At 45.3% G+C, this 26,367-nt stretch overlaps 1 pseudogene; it reads left to right on the plus strand.

Annotated features, from left to right (window-relative positions):
• The window catches only part of LOC135532909 (vesicular glutamate transporter 1-like), a 27,942-nt pseudogene extending 1,829 nt beyond the window's left edge, over positions 1–26,113 (plus strand).
• Positions 26,114–26,367: the final 254 nt, after the last annotated feature.

Raw genomic sequence — 26,367 nt, forward strand, 5'->3', positions numbered from 1 at the left:
GAGGTTGAAGTGTGTCCAGGCTTTATTTTTGTGCAGAGGAAGAAGAATACTGTCAATGGACAATGTACTTTGACTTGAAAATACTTATTTATAATCACAATCAGCACCTTTTGAAGTGTGGCCTTTATCAAGGTGCTTGGGAAGCTAACACAAGTCTTCAGGTCCCAGGCAAGGTTCCTCATCACTCAAGCATTATTAAACGAACCCACTCCGCTACACATCCGTAGTCATGGGTTGTGTTCATTAGGACACGCAACAACAAACACTTATTCAAAAATGTTCTGCAACTGAAAATCTAAATGAGCGTTTCTTATTGTACAAATCCAGGTAGTCCCTTGCTCCCAGATGGTTTCCTTCCGTTTGGTGTCTTATGAGCACAACCATGGTCACTCCTCCTCTTTCTCTCCCCTCCAGGCAGCACAGTTCAGCTGGGATCCAGAGACCGTGGGGATGATCCACGGGTCCTTCTTCTGGGGATACATCGTCACACAGATTCCCGGAGGTTTTATATGTCAAAAATATAAAGCCAACAAGTAAGTACATTTTAGGATACATCGTCACACAGATTCCCGGAGGTTTTATATGTCAAAAATCTAAAGCCAACAAGTAAGTACATTTTAGGATACATTGTCATGCAGATTCCTGGAGGTCTCATATTTCAAAATATAAAGCTAACAAGTATGTCCGTTTTTAGCAGGCTTTGGGATGATTATTCCTGTATTGATTGGACTGATTTCCTTATTGTATGTCAATACCTTTCCTCAAACGTGTCGGAGGTCAACTTTTTTTTTTACAACTAGGATTCATTTGACTAAAGTATACATTATATATGACTAAAATATACATTATAGTTGACCTAAGTATACATTATATTTGACTAAAATATACATTCTATTTTACTAGAGTATACATTATATTTGACTTAAGTTGACATTCCTTATTTTGTCAAAAATTTCATTATATTTTTAGAGTAAACATTTTTGACTGATTCATTTGACTAAAGTGTACATTATATATGAATAAATATACATTATAGTTGACCTAAGGTATACATTATATTTGACTAGGATTCTATTTTACAAAAATATACATTATATTTTACTAGAGTATACATATTTGACCTAAAGTATACATTATATTTTACTAGAGTAAATATATTTGACTAAAGTTTACATTATATTTACTAAAATATACATTATATTTACTAGAGTATACATTATATTTGACTAAGTTTACATTATATTTACTAAAATATACATTATATTTTACCAGAGTATACATTATATTTGACTAAAGTATACTAAAATATACATTATACTATGGCTGCGGATGTTGCCTCAATCAAAAAGTTGTGTATTCATTTTTACTAATGAAGTATAGACGGAGCCCTTATAGTCAAGGGTTTCCATAAGACATTTTGAACTGCTACCAAGGTTGGGACAGTCTCATCAATAACACCAAAGACATTTCTCTCAGGATTGGGGTTAATTACATGTTGATATCAGTCAAATGAAATGAAAACCAGCTCATGAATTAAAATCTTTATAGAATTGGATATTTTATCTTCATAGGAAATATTTGCCAATAATTACTTCCTGAATTAAACTAAATTGAAAATTAATCTGACCCCTAATGAACCATGGTCTCTATCGCTCTCAGTGGTTGAAATGGAGGCTGTTCTCTATCGCTCTCAGTGGTTGAAATGAAATTCGCCCCTCAGAAGAAATGCTGGTCTCTATCGCTCTCAGTGGTTGAAATGGAGGCTGGTCTCTATCGCTCTCAGTGGTTGAAATGAAGGCTGGTCTCTATAGCTCTCAGTGGTTGAAATGAAGGCTGGTCTCTATAGCTCTCAGTGGTTGAAATGAAGGCTGGTCTCTATAGCTCTCAGTGGTTGAAATGAAGGCTGGTCTCTATAGCTCTCAGTGGTTGAAATGAAGGCTGGTCTCTATAGCTCTCAGTGGTTGAAATGAAGGCTGGTTGTGTTTGTCTCTGACTGTTTCTGTCTTGGTGTGTTTCAGTGTGTTTGGCTTCGCCATAGTGGCCACATCCACTCTCAACATGCTGATTCCATCTGCTGCTCGTACACACTACAGCTGTGTCATACTAGTCAGGATATGCCAAGGCCTTGTCGAGGTACTTAGAGTGCATCTGTCTCTCTCACTCTCTCTGTGTGTGTGTGTGTGTGTTGTGTGTGTGTGTGTGTGTGTGTGTGTGTGTGTGTGTGTGTGTGTGTGTGTGTGTGTGTGTGTGTGTGTGTGCGTGCGTGCGTGCGTGCGTGCGTGCGTGTTTTGAATATTATGTTTGGATATTTACTGTGTGCATCACTTCATTACTTCCCTATAGGCGTATCTTACCCAGCATGCCATGGGATCTGGGCCAAATGGGCCCCGCCACTAGAGAGAAGTCGACTGGCCACAACAGCATTCTGTGGTAAGATACTAAAACAAATGGATTTAAACATCCTCTCACGCTCTCCCTCCCCTTTTCTCTCTCTTAAACTACACAATGAATGAATGAATTTCCCCCCGGGGATAATAAAGACTACTCTACACATTACTGGATCCAACCATTTGTGATGTTACTTGATGTTCTTGTCAAGAGGTTAGCTAAGATGTGCTTATAAACAACCTCAACATTATAGTAAAGTTCCTATTGGTAACATCCCAAATAAATCTAGTGCAGCACATTGTCTTCCTACATACTGTATGCATGCATTCCACAGGAGGTTGGTGATACCTTAATTGGGGAGGACGGGTTCGTGGTAATGGCTGGAATGGAATGGATGGAATGGTATCAAATACATGCCATTCCATTCGCTCCATTCCAGCCTTTATTATGAGCCGTCCTCCCCTCTACAGCCTCCATTGATGCATTCTCAGCTGCAGGAAGTGTATGTAGCCCTTTACACTCCAGGGTCCAGGTATGAGATCAAATGGCAGAGCTTAAATTTGAGGCACTTTCAAATTATGCTTTTACCTAAACCAGATGGAGATTTGTAAGATGGATTGTAATGGACCGTTGTTGGATTGTAATGGACCTTTGTTGGATTGAAATGGATCGTTGTTGGATTGGACCGTTGTTGGATTGTAATGGACCGATTGTTGGATTGTAATGGACTGGATTGTTGGATCGTTGTTGTTGTGGATCGTTGTTGGATTGTTGGATCGTTGTTGGATTGTGTGGATCGTTGTTGGATTGCATAAACATCGTTGTTGGATTGTAGTGGATCGTTGTTGGATTGTAGTGGATTGTGTGATGGTGGTTGGATTTTAATTTGTTTATTTATTTAACCTTTATATATCGTTGTTGGACCAGGTGGAGTATCTGTGGATTGTTGGTGGATCGTTGTTGGATTGTAACGTTGTTGGATTGTGGTGGATCGTTGTTGGATTGTAGTGGATCGTTGTTGGATTGTAGTGGATCGTTGTTGGATTGTAGTGGATCGTTGTTGGATTGTAGTGGATCATTGTAGTTCGTTGTTGGATTGTAGTGGATCATTTGGATCATTGTTGGATTGTAGTGGATCGTTGTTGGATTGTAGTGGATCGTTGTTGGATTGTAGTGGACCTGGACAAGATAAAGCAAAGCAGTTCGTTGTTGGGTTGTAGTGGATCGTTGTTGGATTGTAGTGGACATACAATCGTTGTTGGAACGTTGTTGGATTGTTGTGGATCAGAGTTATCACATGTGATGGTGGGGTAAAACAAACATACAGTCAATAATACAAGTAGACACATACAAAAACAAGTTCTATATACAATAATGTGAGCAAATGAGCAAATGAGGTGAGATAAGGGAGGTAAAGGCAAAAAAGGCCATGGTGGCAAAGTAAATACAATATAGCAAGTAAAACCCTGGAATGGTAGATTTGCAGTGGAAGAATGTGCAAAGTAGAAATATGAATATAAAATAAAAAATAAATAAATACAGTAGGGAAAGAGGTAGTTGTTTGAGCTAAATTATAGATGGGCTATGTACAGGTGCAGTAATCTGTGAGCTGCTCTGACAGCTGGTGCTTAAAGCTAGTGAGGGAGATAAGTGTTTCCAGTTTCAGAGATTTTGTAGTTAGTTCCAGTCATTGGCAGCAGAGAACTGGAAGGAGAGGCGGCCAAAGGAAGAATTGCTTTTATGGGTGACCAGAGATATACCTGCTGGAGCGCGTGCTACTGGTGGGTGCTGCCATGGTGACCAGCGAGCTGAGATAAGGGGGACTTTACAGCAGGGTCTTGTAGATGACCTGGAGCCAGTGGGTTTGGCGGCAGTATGAAGCAAAGGCCAGCCAACGAGAGCATACAGGTCACAGTGGTGGGTAGTATATGGGGCTTTGGTGACAAAACGGATGGCACTGTGATAGACTGCATCCAATTTATTGAGTAGGGTATTGGAGGCTATATTGTAAATTACATCGCCGAAGTCGAGGATCGGTAGGATGGCCAGTTTTACGAGGGTATGTTTGGCAGCATGAGTGAAGGATGCTTTGTTGCAAAATAGGAAGCCAATTATAGATTTAACTTTGGATTGGAGATGTTTGATGTGAGTCTGGAAGGAGAGTTTACAGTCTAACCAGACACCTAGGTATTTGTAGTTGTCCACATATTCTAAGTCAGAACCGTCCAGAGTAGTGATGCTGGACGGGCGGGCAGGTGCAGGCAGCGATCGGTTGAAGAGCAAGCATTTAGTTTTACTTGTATTTAAGAGCAGTTGGAGGCCAGTGAAGGAGAGTTGTATGGCATTGAAGCTCGTCTGGAGGGTTGTTAACAGAGTTTCCAACGAAGGGCCAGAAGTATACAGAATGGTGTCGTCTGCGTAGAGGTGAATCAGAGACTCACCAGCAGCAAGAGCGACATCATTGATGTATACAGAGAAAGAGTCGGCCCGAGAATTGAACCCTGTGGCACCCCCATAGAGACTGGAAGAGGCCCAGACAACAGGCCCTCCGATTTGACACACTGAACTCTATCAGAGAAGTAGTTGGTAAACCAGCCGAGGCAATCATTTGAGAGACCACGGCTATTGAGTCTGCCGATGAGGATGTGGTGATTGACAGAGTCGAAAGCCTTGGCCAGGTCAATGAATACGGCAACACAGTATTGTTTCTTATCGATGGCGGTTAAGATATCGTTTCGTACCTTGAGCGTGGCTGAAGTGCACCCATGACCAGCTCTGAAACCAGATTGCATAGCGGAGAAGGTGCGGTGGGATTCAAAATGGTCGGTGATCTGTTTGTTGACTTGGCTTTCGAAGACCTTAGAAAGGCAGGGTAGGATAAATATAGGTCTGTAGCAGTTTGGGTCAAGAGTGTGTCCCCCCTTTGAAGAGGGGGATGACCGAAGCTGCTTTCCAATCTTTGGGAATCTCAGATGACACGAAAGAGAGGTTGAACAGGCTAGTAATAGGGGTTGCAACAATTTCGGCAGATCGTTTTTAGAAAGAAAGGGTCCAGATTGTCTAGCCTGGCTGATTTGTAGGGATCAGATTTTGCAGCTTTCAGAGCATCAGCTGACTGGATTTGGGAGAAGGAGAAATGGGGAAGGCTTGGGCGAGTTTTTGTTAGGGGTGCATTGCTGTTGACCGGGGTAGGGGTAGCCAGGTGAAAAGCATGGGCCAGCCGTAGAAAAATGCTTATTGAAATTCTCTATTATAGTGGATTTATCGGTGGTGACAGTTTCCTATCCTCAGTGCAGTGGGCAGCTGGGAGGAGGTGTTCTTATTCTCCATGGACTTTACAGTGTCCCAGAACTTTTTGGAGTTTGTGTTGCAGGAAGCAAATTTCTGCTTGTAAAAGCTTGCCTAGGCTTTTCTAACTGCCTGTGTATATTGGTTTCTAACTTCACTGAAAAGTTGCATATCACGGGGGCTGTTCGATGCTAATGCAAAACGCCACAGGGTGTCATTGTGTTGGTGAAGGGCAGTCAGGTCTGGAGAGAACCAAGGGCTATATCTGTTCCTGGTTCTACATTTCTTGATTGGGTCATGCTTATTTAAGATGTTGAGGAAGGCATATAAAAAAATAACCAGGTATCCTCTACTGACGGGATGAGATCAGTATCCTACCAGGATCCAGGTCCAGGTCGATTAGAAAGGCCTGCTCGCTGAAGTGTTTCAGGAGCGTTTGACAGTGATGAGTAGAGGTCGTTTGACCACTGACCCATTATGGATGCAGGCAATCTTGGTTGAAAACAGCAGAGGTGTATTTAGAGGGCAAGTTGGTTAGGATAATATCTATGAGGGTGCCCTTGTTTACGGCTTTGTGGTGGTACCTGGTAGGTTCATTGATAATTTGTGTGAGATTGAGGGCATCAAGCTTAGATTGTAGGAGGGCTGTGGTGTTAAGCATGTCCCAGTTTAGGTCACCTCGCAGCACGAGCTCTGGCGATAGATGGGGGGCAATCAGTTCACATATGCAAATGCAGGGCTTTGTTCCAAATAAAATGTTTCAACTAGCCCAAATGTTGCATGAATATTCTTATTATGTCACTGAAAGTATCCAGCATATTTCCAGATTCTATTATTGACAAATGCTGTGAAAAGCCCAGTAAATGTAAATATCAACAGTAATGTAATTGCTTGGATTGTATCCTCACCTTTGTTCTGATAAACGTTTTCTCTTTCCACTGCTACCATGGTTATGCTTTTTAAATGTCTTCTCTTTCCACTGCTACCATGGTTATGCTTTTAAATGTCTTCTCTTTCCACTGCTTCCATGGTTATGCTTTTTAAATGTCTTCTCTTTCCACTGCTACCATGGTTATGCTTTTTAAATGTCTTCTCTTTCCACTGCTTCCATGGTTATGCTTTTTAAATGTCTTCTCTTTCAACTGCTACCATGGTTATGCTTTTTAAATGTCTTCTCTTTCCACTGCTTCCATGGTTATGCTTTTTAAATGTCTTCTCTTTCAACTGCTACCATGGTTATGCTTTTAAATGTCTTCTCTTTCAACTGCTACCATGGTTATGCTTTTTTAAATGTCTTCTCTTTCAACTGCTACCATGCTTTTTAAATGTCTTTCTTTCCACTGCTTCCATGGTTCTGCTTTTTAAATGTCTTCTCTTTCAACTGCTACCATGGTTATGCTTTTTAAATGTCTTCTCTTTCCACTGCTACCATGGTTATGCTTTTAAATGTCTTCTCTTTCAACTGCTACCATGGTTTGATTTTTAAATGTCTTCTCTTTCAACTGCTACCATGGTTATGCTTTTAAATGTCTTCTCTTTCAACTGCTACCATGGTTATGCTTTTTAAATGTCTTCTCTTTCAACTGCTACCATGGTTATGCTTTTTAAATGTTTTCTGTTAGAAACATTTCAGTTTGTCCCTGTCCACATACAGTATGTAACGGGTTATAGGTATAATGCTGTGAATCAGTGGAGGCTGTTGAGGGGAGGACGGCTCATAATAAAATCTGGAACGGAGCGAATGGAATGGCATCAAACACCTGGAAACCATGAAAACCATATGTTTGATGCATTTGATACCATTCCACTTATTCCACTCCAGCCATTATCACGAGCCCATCCTCCCCAATTAAGGTGCCACCAACCTCCTGTGCTGTTACTTTTCATAGGCATTGACAATGAACAGGACTTGTCAATATGTAAACATTAGTGAAGCCACCTTATCAGTTTAGGAGAAGGCGTAATCTTTTCTAGCAAAGAGCTAATTAACTGTTCTTACTGTAAGTTAATTGTTTCCATCCACAGTTAGTTGGCTAGGTTAGTTAGTTAGTTAGTTAGTTAGTTAGTTAGTTAGTTAGTTAGTTAGTTAGTTAGTTGGCTTGATTAGTTCATTAGCTTGCTAGCTAATCTCGAAACCCGGAACCAAATATTGCGTGAGCTAGCTAGCTATTGCTACTGACTTTGATTGTGGGTGCTGAGGTGTTCAGATCTGGCCTGGCGGAGGCATTACACAACAACATTAGAAACATTAATGTACCATATTTCTGTGTCTTGCTCTTTCTTTGTGTCACAGGTTCCTATGCGGGAGCTGTGGTGGCCATGCCTCTTGCTGGGGTGTTGGTTCAGTATGTAGGGTGGCCTTCAGTCTTCTATGTCTATGGTGAGTAAAACCAACCTGGCAGTACCGAGTTTAACTGTCTCATCACCACACAGGCCTCTGCTCAGCTGCCTACTGCCCATGACCCAGTGTTGGTAGACCAGACTGTTGAAAGTGGTATGCTGACTACTCAGTTAGCCAGTGCTAGCCTCCTTTGGGTAGCTAGCGGCACAGCACCAGTTCATAGGAGGAGAGAGGTAGAGACATGGGTCCAATAAGAGCTTGTTGGGTAATTTTTCTGTGACAATGACATCCAAACTGACACAATTTATGTTATTGCAAACGTGTCATCACTGTAGTGTACTGTAGAGACCATTCTCCTTACCCTACCTTTCTCCCTACTCCACCCTTCTCATTTCCTACCCTTCTCTCCCCTCTTTACCTCTCTTCCACTCTCCTCCTCTCTCTCTGCTCTCTCTCTCCATTTGACCTCTCTCCTCTCTCGCCTCTTTAACTCTCTACCTCTCTCCTCCTCTCGCTCCCCCTTTACCTCTCTACCTCTCTCCTCCTCTCTCTCCCTCTTACCTCTCTACCTCTCTCCTCCTCTATCTCCCCCTTTACCTCGCTACCCTCCCCTCCTCTCTCTCCCTCTTACCTCTCTACCTCTCTCCTCCTCTCCCGCTTTACCTCTCTACCTCTCTACCTCTCCCCTCCTCTCTCTCCTCTTTACCTCTCTCCTCCTCTCTCTCCCCCTTTACCTCTCTACCTCTCTCCTCCTCTCTCTCATCTTTACCTCTCTACCTATCTCCTCCTCTCTCTCCTCTTTACCTCTACCTCTCTCTTCCTCTCCTCTCCCCCTTTACCTCCCTACTTCTATCCTCCTCTCTCTCCCCCTTTATCTCTCTACCTCTCCCCTCCTCTCTCTCCCTCTTACCTCTCTACCTCTCTCCTCCTCTCTCTCCTCTTTACCTCTCTACCTCTCTCCTCTCTTACTCTCTACCTCTCTCTCCTCTCTTACCTCTCTACCTCTCTCCTCCTCTCTCTCTCCCCCCTTACCTCTCTACCTCTCTCCTCCTCTCTCCCCACTTTGCCTCTCTACCTCTCTCCTCCTCTCTCCCCTTTACCTCTCTCCTCCCTCTACCTCCTCCTCTCTCTCCCTCTTACCTCTCTACCTCTCTCCTCCTCTCCCCCCTTTACCTCTCTACCTCTCTACCTCTCTCCCCCACTCTCTCCTCTTTACCTCTTTACCTCTCTCCTCCTCTTTCTCCCCCTTTATCTCTCTACCTCTCTCCTCTCTACCTGTCTCCTCCTCTCCCCCTTTACCTCTCTACCTCTCTCCTCCTCTCTCTCCCCTTTACCTCTACCTCTCTCCTCCTCTCTCCTCTTACCTCTCCCTCCTCCTCTCCTCTACCTCTCCCCTCCTTCTCCTCCTCTACCTACCTCTCTCCTCTCTCTCTCCCCACTTTGTCTCTCTACCCTCTCTCCTCCTCTCTCTCCCTCTTTTCTCCTCTTGCCTCTCTACCTCCTCCTCCTCTCTCCTTTCTCTCTCCTCTTACCTCTCTCTCCTCCCTCTACCTCTCTCCTCCTCTCTCTCCTCTTTACCTCTCTCCTCCTCTCCTCCTTTCTCTCTCCTCTTTATCTCTCTACCTCTCTCCTCTCTACCTGTCTCCTCCTCTCTCTCCCCCTTTACCTCTCTACCTCTCTCCTCCTCTTTCTCCCCCTTTACCTCTCTACCTCTCCCGTCCTCTCTCTCCTCTTTACCTCTCTACCTCTCTCCTCCTCTCTCTCCCCACTTTGTCTCTCTACCTCTCTCTTCCTCTCTCTCCCCACTCTCTACCTCTCTCTTCCTCTCTCCCCACTTTACCCTACTTCTATCCTCCTCTCTCTCCTTTCTCTCTCCTCTCTTACCTCTTCCCTCTCTCCTCCTCTCTCCATCTCCCTCCCTCTCCCAGGCAGTTTTGGGATAGCATGGTATCTCTTCTGGATCCTGGTGTCGTATGAAAGCCCGGCAGCCCACCCCACTATCACCCCTGAGGAGAGGAAGTACATTGAGGAAGCCATCGGAGAGTCAGCAGGTTTTGCCAATCCTCTACAGGTAAGCACCAAGACGCATTAAACATTGTATTTCACATAAACTGCACTGTCTCTCACACACACACACACTCCACCACTTTTCTTTTTGCTTGTGACTTGTGCACACACACACACACACACACACACACACACACACAAACACACACCACATCCCTCTATAATTTCACTTTTTTGCTGTGTGAGGGCTGGTGAGGACTGAGCACAACCATCTCTCATTCCTCCTTGTTGCAGAAATTCAAAACCCCGTGGAGAGCATTCTTCACGTCCATGCCGGTGTACGCCATTATCGTAGCCAACTTCTGCAGGAGCTGGACTTTCTACCTGCTTCTCATCAGCCAGCCGGCCTACTTTGAGGAAGTGTTTGGCTTTGAGATCAGCAAGGTGAGACAGAGTTTTAATTATGAATGAAACCCTATCCCCCATCCACTAGCCCCTAGCCCCTATCCTCTAGCCCCTATCCCCTATCCCCTAGCCCCTATCCCCTATCCCCTAGCCCCTATCCCCTAGCCCCTATCCCCTAGCTTAGCCCCTATCCCCAAGCATAGCCCCTATCCCCTAGCCTACATTCCCTAGCCTCTATCCCCTAGCCCCTAGCCTAGCCCCTATCCCCTAGACTCTATCCCCTAGCCTAGTCCCTATCCCCTAGCCTCTATCCCCCAGCCCCTAAACCCCTATCCCCGAGCCCCTATCCCCTATCCCATAGCCCCTATCTCATAGCCCCTAGCCTAGCCCCTACCCCCTAGCCTCTATCCCCTAGTCTCTATCCCTATCCCCTAGCCTCTATCCCATAGCCCCTATCCCCAAGCCCCTATCCTCTAGCATAGCCCCTATCTCCTATCCACTAGCCCCTATCCCCAAGCCTAGCCCCTATCCCCTAGCCTAGCCCCTATCCCCTAGCATCTCTATCCCATAGCCTAGCCTTTATCCCATAGCCCCTATCCCCTAGCCTCTACCACATATCCCCAAGCCTAGCCCCTATCCCCTAGCCTCTATCCCCTATCCCCTAGCCTCTACCCCATATCCCCTAGCCTAGCCTAGCCCCTATCCCCTAGCCTCTATCCCCTATCCGCTAGCCTCTATCCCCTATCCCCTAGCCTAGCCTCTATCCCCCAGCCTAGCCACTATCCACTAGCCTTGACCCTATCCCCTAGCCGCTCTCCCCTATCCGCTAGCCTCTATCCCCTATCCCCTAGCCTAGCACCTATCCCCTGGCCTCTATCCCCTAGCCCCTATCCCCTAGCCTCTATCTATCCCCAAGCCCCTATACCCTAGCCTCTATCCCATAGCCTAGCCCCTATCCCCTAGCCTAGTCTCTATCCCATAGCCCCTAGCCTAGCCCATAGCACCTATCCCATAGCCCCTAGCCTAGCCCCTATCCCCTAGCCTATCCCCTAGCCCCTATAGCCTAGCCCCTATCCCATAGCCTAGCCCCTATCCCCTAGCCTAGCCCCTATCCTATCCCGTAGCCCCTAGCCTATCCCCTATCCCCTAGCCTAGCCCCTATCCCATAGCCCCTATCCCCTAGCCTAGCCCCTATCCCTAGCCTAGCCCCTAGCCTATCCCCTGGCCTCTAGCCCCTAACCCCTATCCCCTAGCCTAGCCCCTATCCCCTAGCCCCTAGCCTAGCCCATAGCCTAGCCCCTGTCCCCAAGCGTAGCCCCTATCCCCTAGCCTATCCCCTATCCCCTATCCCCTAGCCTATCCCCTGACCTCTAGCCCCTATCCCCTAGCCTAGCCCCTATCCCCTGACCTCTAGCCCCTATCCCCTAGCCTAGCCCCTATCTCCTGACCTCTAGCCCCTATCCCCTAACCTAGCCCCTATCCCTAGCCTAGCCCCTATCCCCAGACCACTAGCCCCTATCCCCTAACCTAGCCCCTATCCCCTAGCCTAGCCCCTATCCCCTGACCTCTAGCCCTATCCCCTAGCCTAGCCCCTATCCCCAGACCTCTAGCCCCTATCCCCTAACCTAGCCCCTATCCCCTAGCCTAGCCCCTATCCCCTGACCTCTAGCCCTATCCCCTAACCTAGCCCCATCCCCAGACCTCTAGCCCCTATCCCCTGACCCTAGCCCCTATCCCCTAGCCTAGCCCCTATCCCCAGACCTCTAGCCCCTATCCCCTAACCTAGCCCCTATCCCCTGACCTCTAGCCCTATCCCCTAGCCTAGCCCCTATCCCCAGACCCCTAGCCCCCAGCCCCTAATAGCCCCTATCCCCTAGCCTAGCCCCTATCCCCTGACCTCTAGCCCCTATCCCATAACCTAGCCCCCATAGCCCCCAGACCTCTAGCCCCTATCCCCTAGCCTAGCCCCTATCCCCTAACCTAGCCCCTATCCCCTAGCCCCTATCCCCTAGCCTAGCCCCTATCCTCTGACCTCTATCCCCTAGCCCCTAGCCCCTATCCCCTAGCCTAGTCCCTATCCCCTGACCTCTAGCCCCTATCCCCTATCCCCTATCCCCTAGCCTAGCCCCTATCCCCTAGCCCTAGCCCCTATCCCCTGACCTCTAGCCCCTATCCCCTATCCCCTAGCCTAGCCCCTATCCCCTAGCCCCTATCCCCTAGCCTAGCCCCTATCCCCTGACCTCTAGCCCCTATCCTATCCCCTATCCCCTAGCCTCTATCCCCTGACCTCTAGCCCCTATCCCCTAACCTAGCCCCTATCCCCTAGCCCCTATCCCCTAACCTAGCCCCTATCCCCCTAGCCCCTATCCCCTAGCCTAGCCCCTATCCCCTGACCTCTAGCCCAAATCCCCTAACCTAGCCCCTATCCCCTAGCCCCAATCTCCTATCCACTAGCCCCTATCCCCAAGCCTAGCCCCTATCCCCTAGCTTAGCCCCTATCCCCTAGCATCTCTATCCCATAGCCTAGCCTTTATCCCATAGCCCCATCCCCTAGCCTCTACCCCATATCCCCTAGCCTAGCCCCTATCCCCTAGCCTCTATCCCCTATCCCTGAGCCTCTATCCCCTATCCCCCTAGCCCCTATCCCCCAGCCTAGCCACTATCCACTAGCCTTGACCCTATCCCCTAGCCTGCTCCCCTATCCCTAGCCTCTATCCCCTATCCCCTAGCCTAGCCCCTATCCCCTGACCTCTAGCCCTATCCCCTAGCCCTATCCCTCTATCTATCCCCAGATCCCCAAGCCCCTATCCCCCTAGCCTCTATCCCATAGCCTAGCCCCTATCCCCTAGCCTAGTCTCTATCCCATAGCCCCTAGCCTAGCCCCTATCCCCTAGCCTATCCCCTAGCCCCTATCCTAGCCTAGCCCCTATCCCCTATCCCCTAGCCCCTAGCCTAGCCCCTAGCCTAGCCCCTATCCCCAAGCCTAGCCCCTAGCCTATCCCCTATCCCCTAGCCTATCCCCTAGCCTAGCACCTATCCCCAGCCCCTAGCCTAGCCCCTATCCCCTAGCCTATCCCTAGCCCCTATCACCTAGAGCCCCTAGCCCCTAGCCCCTAGCCTAGCCCCTAGCCTAGCCCCTATCCCCTAGCCTATCCCCTAGCCCTATCCCCTATCCCATAGCCCCTATCCCCTAGCCTAGCCCCTATCCCCTAGCCTAGCCCCCCTATCCCCTGGCCTCTAGCCCCTATCCCTATCCCCTAGCCTAGCCCCTATCCCCTAGCCCCTAGCCTAGCCCCTAGCCTAGCCCCTGTCCCCTAGCCTAGCCCCTATCCCCTAGCCTAGCCCCTATCCCCTGAGCCTAGCCCCTGACCTCTAGCCCCTATCCCCTAGCCTAGCCCCTATCCCCTGACCTCTAGCCCCTATCCCTAGCCTAGCCCCTATCCCCTGACCTCTAGCCCCTATCCCCTAACCTAGCCCCTATTCCCTAAGCCTAGCCCCTATCCCTGACCTCTAGCCCCTATCCCCTAACCTAGCCCCTATCCCCTAGCCTAGCCCCTATCCCCTGACCTCTAGCCCTATCCCCTAGCCTAGCCCCTACCCCCAGACCTCTAGCCCCTATCCCCTAACCTAGCCTCTATCCCCTAGCCTAGCCCCTATCCCCTGACCTCTAGCCCCTATCCCTTAACCTAGCCCCATCCCCAGACCTCTAGCCCCTATCCCCTATCCCCTAGCCTAGCCCCTATCCCCTAGACCTATCCCATAGCCTAGCCCCTATCCCCTGACCTCTAGCCCCCCTATCCCTAGCCTAGCCCCTATTCCCTGACCTCTAGCCCTATTCCCTAGCCTAGCCCCTATCCCCTGACCTCTAGCCCCTATCCCTAACCTAGCCCCTATCCCCTGACCTCTAGCCCCTATCCCCTAACCTAGCCCCTATCCCCTGACCTCTAGCCCCTATCCCCAGACCTCTAGCCCCTATCCCCTAGCCTAGCCCCTATCCCCTGACCCTAGCCCTATCCCCTAACCTAGCCCCTATCCCCTAGCCTAGCCCCTATCCCCTAGCCCCTATCCCCTGACCTCTAGCCCCTATCCCCCCCTAGCCTAGCCCCTATCCCCTGAACCTAGCCCCTATCCCCTAACCTAGCCCCTATCCCCTAGCCTAGCCCCTATCCCCTAGCCTAGCCCCTATCCCCTAGCCTAGCCCCTATCCCCTGACCTCTAGCCCCTATCCCCTAGCCTAGCCCCTATCCCCAGACCTCTAGCCCCTATCCCCTATCCCTAACCTAGCCCCTATCCCCTATCCCCTATCCCCTGACCCTAGCCCCTATCCCCTAACCTAGCCCCTATCCCCAGACCTCTAGCCCCCCCCTAGCCTAGCCCCTATCCCCTAACCCTAGCCCCTAGCCCCTATCCCCTAGCCTAGCCCCTATCCTCTGACCCTAGCCCATATCCCCTAACCTCTAGCCCCTATCCCCTAGCCTAGCCCCTATCCCCTGACCCTAGCCCCTATCCCCTAGCCCCTATCCCCTAGCCTAGCCCCTATCCCCTGACCTCTAGCCCCTATCCCCTATCCCCTAGCCTAGCCCCTATCCCCTAGCCCCTATCCCCTAGCCTATCCCCTATCCCCTGACCCTAGCCCCTATCCCCTATCCCCTAGCCTCTATCCCCTGACCTCTAGCCCCTATCCCCTAACCTAGCCCCTATCCCCTAGCCCCTATCCCCTAACCTAGCCCCTATCCCCTAGCCCCTATCCCCTAGCCTAGCCCTATCCCCCCTAGCCCCTATCCCCTGACCTCTAGCCCTATCCCTAACCTAGCCCCTATCCCCTAGCCCCTATCCCCTATCCCCTATCCCCTAGCCTAGCCCCTATTCCCTGACCTCTCGCCCCTATCCCCTATCCCCTAACCTAGCCCCTCTCCCCTATCCCCTAACCTAGCCCCTATCCCCTGACCTCTATCCCCTATCCCTATCCTCTATCCCCTATCCCCTACCTAACCCCTATCCCCTAGCCTAGCCCCTATCCCCTGACCTCTAGCCCCTTGCCCCTATCCCTATCCCCTAACCTAGCCCCTATCCCCTAGCCCCTATCCCCTAACCTAGCCTTTTTGTTTTTGGGAAGAAAAAGGCATGGTCATGGGAAACATATGTTTACATTTACAAAGCAAGTGAAATAGATAATAAACTAAAGTGAAATAAACAATCAAAAATTAACATTAAACATTACACTGACACGTTTCAAAGGAATAGACACATTTCAGATGTCATATTATGGCTATGTACAGTGTTATATTGATGTGAAAAAAGTACAAAAGGAAAAATAAATCAACGTAAATATGGGTTGTGGTGTTTGTTCTTCACTGGTTGACCTTTTCTTGTGGCAACATGTCACAAATCTTGCTGCTGTGATGACACACTGTGGTATTTCACTCAGTAGATATGGGAGTTTAGAAAAATTGAGTTTGTTTTGGAATTCTTTGTGGGTCATTGTGATCTGAGGGAAATATGTGTCTCTAATATGGTCATACATTTGGCAGGAGGTTAGGAAGTGCAGCTCAGTTTCCACCTCATTTTGTGGGCAGTGAGCACATAGCCTGTCTTCTCTTGAGAGCCATGTCTGCCTACGGGAGCCTTTCTCAATTGCAAGGCTCTGCTCACTGAGTCTGTACACAGTCAAAATGAATGTCAGTCACAGTGGTCAGGTATTCTGCCACTGTGTTCTCTCTGTTTAGGGACAAATAGCATTCCAGTTTGCTCTGTTTTCTGGTCAATTCTTTCCAATGTGTCAAGTAATTATATTTTTGTTTTCTCATGATTTGGTTTGGTCTAATTGTGTTGCTGTCCTGGGGATCTGTGGGGTCTGTTTATGTTTGTGATGGCTTTGTTATAGAAGGTTGGGGAATTGCTTTGTTTTAGGTGGAATTTAACTATTTTAACTATTTTCTGGATTTTGATAATTAGGGGTATCGTCCTAATTCTGTTCTGAATGCATTGTTTGATGTTTTAAGTTGTACACAGAGGATGTTTTTTTTGCAGAGTCTTAATTTGGTGTTTGTCCCATTTAGTGAATTCTCTCTCTCTGCCAGGTGGGGATGGTGTCGGCCTTGCCACATCTGGTGATGACCATCATTGTGCCCATCGGGGGACAGCTGGCCGACTACCTTCGAACACGCAACATCATGACCACCACCAACGTCAGGAAGCTCATGAACTGTGGAGGTGAGAGGCCACTCCAGAGTGAACTTTCCCCTATATAGACACAGATATGGGGTCAGTTTTGCATTTCCCTCACTAATGGTTCAAGTTAGGATTGGGGGAGGGGAAGTTGATCCTAGATCTGTACTTAAGGGAAACTTAGATTCGAAAACAAACCCATTTGAGAGGTGTTAGCTGGTGTTAGCTGAGCAGGGGGAGGGAGAGACTGAGTCAGACAGGGGTGGGTCGAGTGGCAGGATAACGTTTATGCAATACACTTCATTTCAAACTTGTAGTGTAATTTCAGATTCAACCTTTCAAAAACTGTCCATGAATTCTAATCCACATAATAATTCACATTTCCTGTTGCTGCTGGATTAGTTTCATGCTGTAGCAAACTGGCTCAAATGAAGATCCTGTAGTTATAAGGGAGGAGAGAGAGAGAGAGAGAGAGCGAGAGAGAGGGACAGAGAGAGAGAGAGGGACAGAGAGAGAGAGAGGGACAGAGAGAGAGAGGGACAGAGAGAGTGAGGGACAGAGAGAGAGAGGGACAGAGAGAGAGAGAGAGAGAGAGAGAGAGAGAGGGAGGGAAGGCCCAAACAGCTGATGACAAAGATGTGTGATTGTGAGTGTAAAATAAAGTGTGTGACTGTGGCGGCAGCTTGTTCATGAGGGCATCATGTGTGTAAAAGCAGTATTAAAGTGCCTGAGAGAGCACGGTGTATGACGGTCGCAGCACACAGACATGTTCTGCTGCTGTGAGCTAGTGGTAGTGGTGTGCTAGCCGGGATCAAACTGCTGATTCTACAGCTGGGACTGCGCTAACACAAGCATGCTGTGTACGCATCACTGGCCCCTCTGCTAATGAGAGCAGTCTCACAGAATAGAACAGGAGATAGGTAACTCTCAGTGCCAGAACTACGTTAGCTCAACGTTAGCTCAACGTCCCAACACAACCTAATTGTGTCAGAGAGGGGAAGAACAAAACCATCGAACCAATAAAAATTTGAATGTTAAAGAGTGTAATATAAACAGGGAAGATTGTAATATAAACAGAAAAAGAAGGAATGCAGAACGTTCTATAATTGTAATATAAACAGAAGGAATGCAGAACGTTAAATAATTGTAATATAAACAGAAGGAATGCAGAACGTTCTCTAATTGTTATATAAAACAGAAGGAATGCAGAACGTCTCTATAATTCTATAATTGTTATATAAAACAGAAGGAATGCAGAACGTTCTCTAATTGTATATAAACAGAAGGAATGCAGAACGTTCTATAATTGTAATATAAACAGAAGGAACAGAATGTAATATAAACAGAAGGAATGCAGAACGTTCTATAATTGTTATATAAACAGAAGGAATGCAGAACGTTCTCTAATTGTAATATAAACAGAAGGAATGCAGAGCGTTCTCTAATTGTTATATAAACAGAAGGAATGCAGAACGTTCTATAATTGTAATATAAACAGAAGGAATAAACAGAACGTTCTCTAATTGTTAATATAAACAGAAGGAATGCAGAACGTTCTCTAATTGTAATATAAACAGAAGGAAGAACGTTCTATAATTGTTATATAAAACAGAAGGAAGGCAGAACAGAAGGAATCTCTAATTGTAATATAAACAGAAGGAATGCAGAACGTTCTCTAATTGTTATATAAAACAGAAGGAATAATTGTAATATAAACAGAAGGAATGAACGTTCTATAAATGCAGAAACGTTCTCTAATTGTAATATAAACAGAAGGAATGCAGAATGTTAAATAATTGTTATATAAACAGAAGGAATGCAGAACGTTCTATAATTGTTATATAAAACAGAAGGAATAAAACAGATAATTGTAATATAAACAGAAGGAATGCAGAACGTTCTCTAATTGTAATATAAACAGAAGGAATGCAGAACGTTCTCTAATTGTAATATTGTAATATAAACAGAAGGAATGCAGAACGTTCTCTAATTGTAATATAAACAGAAGGAATGCAGAACGTTCTAATTGTTAATTGTAATATAAAACAGAAGGAATGCAGAACGTTCTCTAATTGTAATATAAACAGAAGGAATGCAGAACGTTCTCTAATTGTAATATAAACAGAAGGAATGCAGAACGTTCTCTAATTGTAATATAAACAGAAGGAATGCAGAACGTTCTATAATTGTAATATAAAACAGAAGGAATGCAGAACGTTCTATAATTGTTATATAAACAGAAGGAATGCAGAACGTTCTCTAATTGTAATATAAACAGAAGGAATGCAGAACGTTCTCTAATTGTTATATAAACAGAAGGAATGCAGAACGTTCTATAATTGTTATATAAAACAGAAGGAATGCAGAACGTTCTCTAATTGTTATATAAACAGAAGGAATGCAGAACGTTCTCTAATTGGAATGCAGAATATAAACAGAAGGAATGCAGAACGTTCTATAATTGTTATATAAACAGAAGGAATGCAGAACGTTCTCTAATTGTTATTTTAAAACAGAAGGGATATAATATGTGCCAAATGGTAGATGCTTTAATCCAGAATAACTTTACAGTTCAGTGAGGGCAAACATTATAGTATCTGTATAAACACATTTCCTGTGGGAATTGAACCCATGACCTTGGCATTGCTAGCGCTCTGCTCTCACCGATTGAGCCACACAGGATCATCATCATCACATCACTGGCACAGGGCATGGGCATGACAGAAGGGGCAAATTCAAATGATCCACTCAACAAACACGACTAGGACAAGACATTCATGATAAAGTTGCAATATGTACATTTTTTGGTCGAAAAATTCTAAAAGTTATCCCAACTCTCTAAATATATGTCTCTGCCCACAACCTATGTTTGTCACAGAGTGCAACACTAAATGGTGATCAACACCCCCACCCACCTCTAATACCAGGACAAACATTGGAGTCAAAGGGTCCTTTCCATATTGTGATCTTTCGTGTTTGTTGTTAGTGGTGATATTAGTGTGTTTAGTTGTGGTTCCTGTTTTGTCACCAGGGTTTGGAATGGAGGCCACTTTCTTGCTGGTGGTGGGATACTCTCACACCAAGGTCATGGCCATCTCCTTTTTAGTCATCGCTGTGGGCTTCAGTGGATTTGCCATCTCAGGTAAGGACGTGAAGGATCTTCTCTCCCACAAACAAACCGACTTTAGGACCGTCACTACATCTCTACAGAGCTGTGAGAAACCAGATTTCAATTCATATTCAGTTGTAGAAAAGCACTGTTTAAATCCAATCAATGAATTATTATTGATCTATTTGTTTTGAACTGTCAAGGATGTTCTGTTGATGACGTATGTATGTGGCGAGCTATGAAACACCTATCCAGGCATTGTGACATCATGTGTCTGAAGTGTAGTCAGCCTGGAACGTGTCCACTGTCTGTGCATGAGCATTGGTAGAGTCCTCAGGGATGAATGCTTTGTGATGCAAAGGTATGGGTGTCCTCTCCCGCCTCTGACTCTGTCATCTGATTTGTCAATTCACTTTGGAGAAAGACAACAACCAATCAGTTAGGGTTTTCTTCAGTCAACTTGTAGGTCTGAGAGACGATGCTCAGTTGCACCACTCGCTGGATAAATGGAAGTGAAATGTCCCACTCGTAATTCAATACAGGTACCAAACTGTCTGTTAGGTTTACTGAGTAACAACAGTCAGGGAGATAATACCAAACTGTCTGTTAGGTTTACTGAGTAACAACAGTCAGGGAGACAATACCAAACTGTTAGTTAGGTTTACTGAGTAACAACAGTCAGGAAGACAATACCAAACTGTCTGTTAGGTTTACTGAGTAACAACAGTCAGGGAGATAATACCAAACTGTCCGTTAGGTTTACTGAGTAACAACAGTCAGGGAGACAATACCAAACTGTCTGTTAGGTTTACTGAGTAACAACAGTCAGGAAGACAATACCAAACTGTCTGTTAGGTTTACTGAGTAACAACAGTCAGGAAGATAATACCAAACTGTCTGTTAGGTTTACTGAGTAACAACAGTCGGGAGACAATACCAAACTGTCTGTTAGGTTTACTGAGTAACAACAGTCAGGAAGACAATACCAAACTGTCTGTTAGGTTTACTGAGTAACAACAGTCAGGAGATAATACCAAACTGTCTGTTAGGTTTACTGAGTAACAACAGTCATGGAGATAATACCAAACTGTAGGTTAGGTTTACTGAGTAACAACAGTCAGGAAGACAATACCAAACTGTCCGTTAGGTTTACTGAGTAACAACAGTCAGGAAGATAATACCAAACTGTCCGTTAGGTTTACTGAGTAACAACAGTCAGGGAGATAATACCAAACTGTCTGTTAGGTTTACTGAGTAACAACAGTCGGAAGACAATACCAAACTGTCTGTTAGGTTTACTGAGTAACAACAGTCAGGAAGATAATACCAAACTGTCTGTTAGGTTTACTGAGTAACAACAGTCATGGAGATAATACCAAACTGTCCGTTAGGTTTACTGAGTAACAACAGTCAGGGAGATAATACCAAACTGTAGGTTAGGTTTACTGAGTAACAACAGTCAGGGAAGACAATACCAAACTGTGTTAGGTTTACTGAGTAACAACAGTCAGGGAGACAATACCAAACTGTCCTGTTAGGTTTACTGAGTAACAACAGTCAGGAAGATAATACCAAACTGTCCGTTAGGTTTACTGAGTAACAACAGTGTAATACCAAACTGTCCGTTAGGTTTACTGAGTAACAACAGTGTGGGAGATAATACCAAACTGTCTGTTAGGTTTACTGAGTAACAACAGTCAGGAAGACAATACCAAACTGTCTGTTAGGTTTACTGAGTAACAACAGTCAGGGAGACAATACCAAACTGTCCGTTAGGTTTACTGAGTAACAACAGTCAGGGAGATAATACCAAACTGTCAGTCAGGTTTACTGAGTAACAACAGTCATGAAGACAATACCAAACTGTCTGTTAGGTTTATGAGTAACAACAGTCAGGAAGACAATATCAAACTGTCTGTTAGGTTTACTGAGTAACAACAGTCAGGAGATTTTAGGGTTGATTAGGTTTACTGAGTAACAGGGTTGAAGACAATACCAAACTGTCTGTTAGGTTTAAGTAATAACAGTTGGGATATGGTAATGTTGTAGGTTAGGGTCAGGGAGATTACCAAACTGTTGTGTTTTAGGGTTGGACAATAAGGTTGTTGTTAGGTTGGATAAGGTTGTGTCTGTTAGGTTTATGAGTAACAAAGTGTTGTCTGTTAGGTTTACTGAGTAACAACAGTCAGGAAGATAATACCAAACTGTGTGTTAGGTTTTGAGTAACAACAGTCAGGGAGATAATACCAAACTGTCTGTTAGGGTTACTGAGTAAGATAAGGTTGTGGTTATGGTAATGTCTGTTAGGTTACTGAGGTTGGAGATAACTGTTGTTGTTTAGAGGTTGGAGATAATTGTGGTTAGGTTTACTGGATAAGGTCATGGGTTATACCAAATGTTAGGTTTACTGAGTAAGTCGGGTTGTAGTTAGGGTTCTTTCCTTTTCAGGGAAAGGGTTTTTGTTGAAATGGTCATGCTATAAAAAAATGGGCTATATAATGATTCTGGTTGAGGTTTTTGTTTATTTTAGGGTTAAGATAAGGTTGTGGTTATGGTAATGTTGTGGTTATGGTTAAGATAAGGTTGTGGTTATGGTAATGTTGTGTTTAGGGTTGGGATAAGGTTGTGTTTAGGGTTGGGATAAGGTTGTGGTTAGGGTTATGGATAAGGTTGTGGTTATGGTAATGTTGTGGTTAGGGTTGGGATAAGGTTGTGGTTATGGTAATGTTGTGGTTAGGGTTGATGGTTGTGGTTATGGTAATGTTGTGGTTAGGGTTGGGTAATGTTGTGTTTAGGGTTGGGATAAGGTTGTGGTTAGGGTTAGGATAAGGTTGTGGTTATGGTAATGTTGTGGTTAGGGTTGGGATAAGGTGGTGTTTAGGGTTGGGATAAGGTTGTGGTTAGGGTTGGTAATGTTGTGTTAGGGTTCAGGTTGTGGTTAGGGTTAGGATAAGGTTGTGGTTATGGTAATGTTGTGGTTATGGTTGGGATAAGGTTGTGGTTATGGTTTGATAAGGTTGTGGTTAGGGTTGGGACAGTTGTGTTTAGGTTGATAAGGTTGTGGTTAGGGTTAGGATAAGGTTGTGGTTATGGTAATGTTGTGGTTAGGGTTGGGATAAGGTGGTGTTTAGGGTTGGGATAAGGTGGTGGTTAGGGTTAAGGTACGGTTGTGGTTATGGTAATGTTGTGGTTAGGGTTTAATGCCAATAAGGTTGTGGTTAGGGTTTAAGGTTATGGTTATGGGTTGTGGTTAAGGTATGTTGTGTTAGGGTTTATAAGGTTGTGGTTAGGGTTAGGATAAGGTTATGGTTATGGTAATGTTGTGGTTAAGGTAATGTTGTAGTTAGGGTTGGGATAAGGTTGTGTTTAGGGTTGGGATAAGGTTGTGGTTAGGGTTAGGATCAAAGGTTGTAGTTATGGTAATGTTGTGTTTAGGGTTGGGATAAGGTTGTGGTTAGGGTTAGGCATTAAGGTTGTGGTTACATGTGGTAAGGGTTGGGATAAGGTTGTGTTTAGGGTTGGGATAAGGTTGTGGTTAGGGTTGGGATAAGGTTGTGGTTAGGGTTAGGATAAGGTTGTGGTTCAATCAAATGTTGTGGTTAAGGTAATGTTGTGTTTAGGGTTGGGATAAGGTTGTGGTTAGGGTTATGGTAATGTTGTGGTTAAGGTCAAATGTTGTAGTTAGGGTTTGCCAGTAAGGTTGTGGTTACCAAGATTACACAGCCAACTGGTGATCAATCAAACTTCATACTTCAGTTGTTTTAGCATGGTCAGATGGTGAGTCTCTCCAGACAGACACATAGCAGATTTGGTTCTGGGTTCCAAACAAACATGGCATTTCATTTGCCATTTCTCCTGTCCCCCATCCCACAGAGCTCTTCAGGTTTCAATCAAACTTGGATATTGCCCCATTTATGCCAGCATTTTGATGGGCATTTCCAAGACACACTTGTCGGGTCTGTGTCCCTCTTAAACTGGCATTACATGACCAAACACAAGGTACCAAGACACAGCGCTCTGTTCAATCAAACTGGCATTACATTTAGCCAGTTACATGGAGGTGAATTACCAAGACACACAGAGCTCTGTTCAATCAAACTGGCATTACATTTAGCCAGTTACATGTATGGTGAATTACCAAGACACACAGAGCTCTGTTCAATCAAACTGGCATTACATTTAGCCAGTTACATGGAGGTGAATTACCAAGACACAGCGCTCTGTTCAATCAAACTGGCATTACATTTAGCCAGTTACATGGAGGTGAATTACCAAGACACACAGAGCTCTGTTCAATCAAACTGGCATTACATTTAGCCAGTTACATGGAGGTGAATTACCAAGACACAGCGCTCTGTTCAATCAAACTGGCATTACATTTAGCCAGTTACATGGAGGTGAATTACCAAGACACACAGAGCTCTGTTCAATCAAACTGGCATTACATTTAGCCAGTTACATGGAGGTGAATTACCAAGACACACAGAGCGCTGTTCAATCAAACTGGCATTACATTTAGCCAGTTACATGGAGGTGAATTACCAAGACACACAGAGCTCTGTTCAATCAAACTGGCATTACATTTAGCCAGTTACATGGAGGTGAATTACCAAGACACACAGAGCTCTGTTCAATCAAACTGGCATTACATTTAGCCAGTTACATAGAGGTGAATTACCAAGACACACAGCGCTCTGTTCAATCAAACGGCATTACATTTAGCCAGTTACATGGAGGTGAATTACCAAGACACACAGAGCTCTGTTCAATCAAACTGGCATTACATTTAGCCAGTTTACATGTAGGAGCAGTTTGCCAGACACAGATTAAGCCTAGTCCTGAACTAACATGTAGGCAGGTCCCGGATCGGTCTGTGCTTTACCTACTTCATTGTCAAGACAATTCCATGAGTTGTCGGCAACACAGCAGAAAAAGACTGAAATGAGCTTTCAATGGACATGATTTAGTGAGAATGGTTTTTACTCCAGGACAAGGCATTAGATCTAATCATAAACTGCTTGTAAACTATTCAACTGTCCAGAATTTGCCAACATGATGGTTCTAACATGTTTATATTTCCATAATTCCCTATCTTAAAACCTCTTCTCTCTCTCTCTCTCAGTCACGTGAGGATTGGCAGGGTGTCTTCCTCATTGCTTCAGTCGTTCACTATGGTGGAGTGATTTTCTATGGTATGTGTTTATGTGTTGGTTCCTGTGTGAAGCTCCAGTCAGTCGTTCAATGAACCTATAGTTCAGGGAGTCTTTGTGAATTGTATGCAAATGGTTAATTTCATCAACAAACCATGTGTGAGGGGTTTCTAAATCACATGACTCCTATGTGAATCGCAAATAAATGATGTAAAATGGTGTAAAATACTGGGAATCCAGTGCCAATTTAGCGTGAACCACAAATGAATTGACAGTGGCTCATGTAAATCACCAATATACGAAGGAATGCAACTTGAGTTCTGTCGAAATCGTATTGGAATCCAAGGTGAATGACTGATGTAAATCCTCCACCAAATCAATCATGTTTGAACCCTAAAGGAAATTCACACTGAATTCAATTAAAAATAATGTTTGAACCCTAAAGGAAATTCACACTGAATTCAATTAAAAATCATGTTTAAACCCTAAAGGAAATTCACACTGAATTCAATTAAAAATCATGTTTGAACCCTAAAGGAAATTCACACTGAATTCAATTAAAAATCATGTTTGAACCCTAAAGGAAATTCACACTGAATTCAATTAAAAATCATGTTTGAAACCATTTGCGTGAATTCAATCACAATTGAGAATGTGATTACTCATTTGAATTCACTTTGCCACATAAAGTATTAATCACATCGTAGCAAAAGGTTTTGCTAACCTTTCTAATTGGACAAGCTCAGTTAGTCCCTTTCTGTTTCCATCAGTTTTCTTCTAATTGGTGCCTTATGAATAGACCGAGGTGTGAACCTAATGTGACCCAAACCTGATTCTGAATTATCCTCCTGGCTCTTTCCCAGGAATCTTTGCGTCAGGGGAGAAGCAGCCGTGGGCGGACCAGGAGGACACCAGTGATGAGAAGTGTGGCATCATCGACGAGGACGAACTGGCCAATGAGACGGAAGAGATGTACCGCGCTGGCGGAGGGGGGCAGTACGGAGCCATGAGCCAGCCAACAGCGGGCCCCAACGGAGGAGGGGGTGCTGGGGGGGGCTGGGGGGGTCCAGGACTGGGAGAAGACGGAGGAATATGTTCAACCTCCGGGATACAACCAGTAACTCTACGGAGGGGAGGGAGAGAGGGAGCTCACATAATGCCCTATTCAGATTTGAGATAAGTTGACTAAATATGGACCTTGGTCTAAAAAGGCTGACTTAAGTCCATGTTAAGTATACTGTACCTTTCTCAAGTCTGAAGAGATAGGGAAGAGAGGGAGATAAGGAAGAGAGGGGAGATAGGGAAGAGAGGGGGATAGGGAGAGAGGGGAGATAGGGAAGAGGGAAGATAGGGGGGAGAGATAAGGAAGAGAGGGGAGATAGGGAAGAGAGGGGAGATAAGGAAGAGAGGGGAGATAGGGAAGAGAGGGGAGATAGGGGAGAGGGGAATGAGATAGGGAAGAGAGGGGAGATAGGGAAGGGAAGATAGGGAAGAGAGGGGAGATAGGGAAG

Source organism: Oncorhynchus masou, unplaced genomic scaffold (assembly GCF_036934945.1).
Source record: "Oncorhynchus masou masou isolate Uvic2021 unplaced genomic scaffold, UVic_Omas_1.1 unplaced_scaffold_2105, whole genome shotgun sequence".
Classification (NCBI taxonomy): Eukaryota; Metazoa; Chordata; class Actinopteri; order Salmoniformes; family Salmonidae; genus Oncorhynchus; species Oncorhynchus masou.